The following is a 6,345-nucleotide window of genomic DNA, read 5'->3' on the forward strand; positions in this document are numbered from 1 at the left end:
CACAACAGTAAAAGGTGGTGGAGTTTCTTCTTTGTTCCATCTTTCTCTAAGTTTTAATTAAGGAAGATCTTGTATGAAATAGAACTTACTTCCATGTTATGTTTGAACCTTTTTCAAATCGTGTTATTTTTTTGTTTTTGGTATTGAAGAGAGTCTATGTGCACTGGTATTTATGTCACTGCATCATTACTTCCCTTTCTTGTAAGCTTGTCCCTTTTAAATCAAATTGAAGAAGAGAAGGATTATGTTTTTAAAAGACCAGAGTGGAGTTGATATTGTGGAAGTGCATTCATGAATCTTTGGGGTAGTTATAAGTTAGCTAAGTTGGTTCAACCACAAGGCTAGGAGGACAATTATCTATCCTGAATACATTGCTTTGGATACACTCATGAGACTAAGTTAATAACAAGATCCTAAGAAGAGAAAAGGGAAAGAACAATGGAAGTGAAAAAAACAAAACAAAAAGAGTAAGCAATAAGTCTAGGCATCAATGGTTTTAAGCTTGAGGCAAGTGTCTGTGGTGCTCCTGTGTGAGGGATCTACTTGGATGAATAAGCTCTTAGGGGTGCTTTATCACTTGGTAACTTGGGTTAACTAACCCGGGATTATCAGCTGAAAATCCATTATCAAGAGTTACCCTCACTACAGAGCATTTAGTAACCCAAAGAGGTGCTGGACACCAAGGTCTCAAGAAAAGAAAATAAATAAACTATATGCCTGTGGTGTGTATGTATGGGGGAGAGACTTAAGGGAGTAAGTCCTTAGGGGTGCTTCAACACCTAGCACCTTGAACCAACTCTTTCGGGAGTGTTGGCTGAAAGCTTATCTTAAAGAGTTGCCCCCTTACAGAGCACTTAGCCTAAATAACACAAATAACCCTTGAAATAACAATAAAAGGATCAATGAATAAAAGTCTCATGTGATATAAACAAAGTAAGTGTTTAGGGACATGATAAAGGTCTGAAAGCTAGTAATGGAATGAACCTATGTTGCTATGCATGAAACCACCATAAAATCAGTAATATGACTTCCACAACGATGACTCATTCCTCTGGATATTCCATTCATCATTCTCTTGTTCCAGTACTTGCTTAGGGACAAGCAAGCTTTAAGTTTGGTGTTGTGATGCCAGGGCATCTTGGCCAGTTTCACTGACCTTTTCTTTACTATTTTTAGGATAGTTTCATACATTTCTTTAGGAAATAAGCTAGTTTTGGGTAAATATTCACTTATGCCTTGATTCAAGCATACATTGTGCATTTTACATAATTTCATGAGGATTTTGCATAAGTTTAGTGACAAATATTACGTTGCATTACTCATAACTTGGACTAGAGTTTTGATGCACTTTATTGCTTGATTTCAGGACCAAAAAGGAAGCAAGAAAAGGGGAGGTAACTTGCAAGATTAATGAGAAAAGTGATTGCCAATAACATTCTCAAAAAGCCATCAATGCTCACGTTAGAGAGTCACGTTAACTAAGTTAATGTGAACTCTAACATGGAGAAGAGAAGTTGAGCCAACGTTAGTGACACTTAACATTGTCACTAACGTTGGCAATTACTCATAAGTGGCCACGTTAGAAGCCACGTTAACCTAGTTAACGTGGCCTCTAACGTTAAAGGGGGAAGAGAAGCCAACGTTAGTGACACTCAATATTGTCACTAACGTTGGCCTATGGTGCAAAGTACCACGTTAACTCCCACGTTAACTTGGTTAACGTGGGAACTAACGTAAAGGATGAAGAGTTGTCGACAACGTTAGTGACACTCAACATTGTCACTAACGTTGAAGCAACCACACAACCCCCAAGAGTCACGTTAAACTCCACGTTAACTTAGTTAACGTGGAAGCTAACGATGAGGAATGAAGGATGAGCCAACGTTAGTGACACTCAACATTGTCACTAACGTTGGGATGGCTAAAGATGGCTACGTTAGAGGCCACGTTAGCCTAGTTAACGTGGACTCTAACGTGAGACCCAGGGGCACATTGGAACGTTAGTGACAATGTTGAGTGTCACTAACGTTCTCGAAGGTTGGCAAGGACCACGTTAGAAGCCACGTTAACCTAGGCTTTAACGTGAAACAAGAAGGGGCACACTGGAACGTTAGTGACAATGTTGAGTGTCACTAACGTTCTCGAAGGATTAACAAGGCAACGTTAAAAGCCACGTTAACCTAGTTAACGTGGGTTTTAACGTGAGGCAAAGGGGTGCATTGGAACGTTAGTGACAATGTTAAGTGTCACTAACGTTCTCAAACTTATATTCTCACTAAATATTAACACCCCTAACGTCCTGAGCTGAAGTCTCTGCCCACTTAGCACTTTCTCTCTGCAAGTAAAGCCAAGCCCAAATGAAGAAAAGAACTGCTTCAAACTCAAGATCCAAAGGCCCAAGACTTGAAGAGTAAACTAGAAGCTGAGAAGAGTAGTATATATAGGAGTAGCTTTGAATTGTAAAGAAGCTCGGGAGGCTGGGAAAAAGAGAACTACTCTCTGTATTTTACTTTCTTTGCAAATTCTAGTTTTATGATGTATTCTCCATCTTTGTTTTCATTTTCAAGAGCTATGAACAACTAAACCCCTTTCATTGGGTTAGGGAGCTCTGTTGTAATTTGATGGATCAATACTAATTTTCATTATTCTTCTTCTATCTTTCCTCTTGATTTTACTTGAAAGCTTTTGATCTTCATCCAATTGAGTAGTTATCTTGGAAGAGAAGCTATTCAAACTTGGATCTCTTTTGAACCTTGAAAGAGGAATGAAGAGATCAAGCTAGAAATGCTTTCTCATGCTGGACCAAATTAGGTTTGGATGGGTATGTGACTATAACCCTCTCAATACTTGATTTGGAAAATGCATGTGGTATAATCAGTGACCATACTTCATCTCTTCTCATGAGCAATTGACCAAGGAATTGGCTATTGATCAAGATTTGAGAGATTGAATTGCAAGAAATTGTAATTCAATCACTTAAGATTGCCAAGGAGATCAATGAGTGCATTGATTGAGGAAGAGATGAAAATGAACTTGATCCGGAGAATTGCAACATCTCCTAAGCCCAATGAACTCCCCATCTCTGATCTTACCTATTCTCTTTAATTTCTGCCATTTACTTTTATGAGCAAAGCCCCCATTCCCATTTACAATTCTGCAATTTATTTTCAGTTATTTACTTCCAGTCCTTTAATTTTAGCATTTACTTTTCTGTTATTTACGTTCCCGCCATTTTATTTTCTGCAACTCTCAACCCAAATCCTGGATTCGCTCAACTAGAATATTCTTCTAATTAAAGTCGCTTGATCAATCAATCCCTGTGGGATTCGACCTCACTCTATTGTGAGTTTTTACTTGACGACAACTTCGGTACACTTGCCGAAGGGAGATTTGTTGAGAGACAAGTTTTCCGTGCATCAAGTTTATGGCGCCGTTGCCGGGGATTGATTGTGCATCAACAATGATTAGATTGGAAGATCACTAGATTGAGCATTTTATTTTGTGAATTTCATTTTCTGTTTGAGTGATTTACTTTTTGTTTTAGTTATACTTCTTCCCTTCTCCCTCTACTCTTTTGTTTTTTCTTTGTTATTTTCAATTCTGTTTGCTAACCCACTAACTGTTTGATATATTGCATCACCCACAACTAACAGCAATTCTGACACAAATACTGTCTGCACCTATTTTCTCTGCTTGTACTTGTTGGTTGTATGACAGGGAGAAGAAGCAGGGCTTCAACTTCCTTTGATTCTGAACTGGAGAGAACCTTCCTTAGACTAAGGAGGGAGGCAAAAGAAAAACGAGTAGTTGGTGCTGAAGAAGAGGAGGAACAGTTTGAGGAATACTTTGAACCAAACATGGAAGAAAACATTGAAAATCATCATGAAGAAGAGACTCACAACCATGGCAGAGGAGGTGGAGCAAATCATGCTGGGGAGGATAGAAGAGTTTTGGGCTTTTACATTAATCCAAACCCAGGCAATTGTGGAAGTAGCATCCAAAAGCCAACAATCCATGCCAACAACTTTGAACTTAAACCACAGCTCATCACCCTTGTTCAGAACAACTGTTCGTTTGGAGGAGGTGTTCAAGAAGACCCCAATCAACATTTGACCACCTTCCTGAGAATATGTGATACAGTGAAATCTAATGGTGTTCATCCTGACGCCTATAGACTGCTCTTATTTCCATTCTCACTCAGAGACAAGGCAGCCAAGTGGCTGGAATCCTTCCCAAGGGAGAGCTTGACAACTTGGGAGGATGTGGTGAACAAATTCTTAGCAAGATTCTACCCTCCTCAACGAATCAATAAGCTGAGAGCTGAGGTTCAAACCTTCAGCCAACAAGATGGTGAGACTCTGTATGAAGCATGGGAGAGGTTCAAAGACTTAACAAGGAGGTGTCCACCTGACATGTTCAACGAATGGGTCCAGCTGCACATTTTCTATGAAGGGCTCTCTTATGAGTCAAAGAAGGCAGTAGACCATTCATCTGGAGGATCCTTGAACAAGAAGAAGACCATTGAGGAAGCCATAGATGTTATTGAAACAGTAGCAGAAAATTACTACTTCTATGCTTCCGAAAGAGGGAACACAAGAGTAGTGATGGAGCTAAACAATGTAGATGCTCTGTTGGCCCAAAACATGCTCATTACCCAGCAGCTGGCTGACCTCACCAAGAAGATGGAGAGGAACCAAGTAGCAGCAATCTCATCTTCATCAACAATCCAAGAAGGAGTGAATGAAGAAGCAGAGGGGAGTCAGGAGCAAGCCAACTACATTGGGAATTCACCAAGGAAAAACTATGATCTATACTCCAAGACTTACAACCCTGGATGGAGAAATCACCCGAACTTTGGGTGGGGAAGTGAGTAAGATCAAAAGCAATTCACCCAGAGGATATCTCAACACCCCCACAACAACACTTCTCCACATACTTATCAAAACCAAAACAGCACGTCTGCTCCGAATCACTCATCAATTGATGACAAGCTCTCTAAGATTGAAGCCTTACTTGAAGCAATATACCAAGAGATTCAAGAAAATAAGGTGTTCAAAGAGGAGGTGCGAGCCAATATTAAGAACCAGGGTGAGACCATCAAGAAGCTGGAATTTCAGGTGGGATATTTAGCTGAGAAGATTCCCAAACCTACTGATAGCTTCCCAAGTGACACGGAGAGAAACCCCAAGGGAGAAGCAAAGAAAGTAAGATGGGAAGATTGCAAAATGGTCACTACAAGTGATCAAGAGATTGAAGACAAGCAAAGCAAAGTGTGCAAACAACCTGAAGACAACTCAACCAAAGAGGAGGATAGAGATCACAAAGAACCAGAAATCTCACAACAAGAGCTGCTGAAGCTCTATGCACTATTCCCTTAACTGCTCAATGGTGCTGTGGGAAAAAGAATATACTCAAGGTTCCTAGACTTGTTTGCATCTCTGCATGTGAACATACCATTCATCAAGGCAATTCAACAAATGCCTGCATTCATCAAGTATATGAAGGAACTTCTTCCCAGGAAAAGCTCACTCAAGGGAGGGTAGACTATAGTGATGAACAAGGAATGTAGTGCCCTTATTCAACCTGAGTTGCCTACAAAAAGAAGAGACCCAGGAAGTTTTCATATACCTTGTGCCATAGGTGAAAACATGTTCGACAGAGCACTATGTGATTTAGGGGCCAGCATCAACTTACTGCCCTTATCCCTAGTGAAGAGGCTGCAGATCAATGAGATAATGCCCACAGATGTCATTATCAGACTGGCTGACAAAACTCAAAAGCAAGCAATAGGAGTGGTGGAAAATGTGTTGCTAAAAGTTGGGAAGTACTTTCTCCCAACAGAATTTGTCATTCTGGACATGGAAGAGAGTCACACTCATCCAATCATATTGGGAAGACCATTCCTAGCTACGGCCAGAGCACTTATTGATGTAGAGAAAGGGGAGCTAATATTGAGAATCCATGATGAACGACTCAGCTTCAATGTTTTCAAACTCTCACAAGAAACAGATCAAGAGGACAAGGAACTAAGCACAAATGATAATGAGACACTGAAGGAGGAAACAAGCACTGAAGCACAGCCAGTTCATTCTGAGATCCCCTTAACTGACAAACAAGGAAAACAGCAGTTGCCACAGCTCAAGGAAAAGTTGGAGGAACCTAAACCTCTAGAGGCAGGTGAAGACAGCACCACAGCTCCTTTAGAAAAGGAGGTCACCAAGGGGAAGGCAACCTCAAAAGAAACAAAGAAGAAGGTACCAAGAGGGTGGAAGAACAAGAAGATCCCTACGGAAGACTTCTCTCCAGGGGATAGAGTTGTCTCAGCCTACTTCCCAGATATTCCCT

General features: G+C 40.5%; 1 non-coding gene across 1 annotated transcript; it reads right to left on the bottom strand.

The window, feature by feature from the left end:
* Positions 1–4,310: 4,310 nt before the first annotated feature.
* On the bottom strand, positions 4,311–4,414 carry LOC148564073 (small nucleolar RNA R71). The gene has a single exon (XR_015885492.1). It is a non-coding gene; the product is annotated as a small nucleolar RNA R71 (small nucleolar RNA).
* Positions 4,415–6,345: the final 1,931 nt, after the last annotated feature.

Source organism: Arachis ipaensis, chromosome B5 (genome assembly GCF_059453495.1).
Source record: "Arachis ipaensis isolate K30076 ecotype BB chromosome B5, ASM5945349v1, whole genome shotgun sequence".
NCBI lineage: Eukaryota > Viridiplantae > Streptophyta > Magnoliopsida > Fabales > Fabaceae > Arachis > Arachis ipaensis.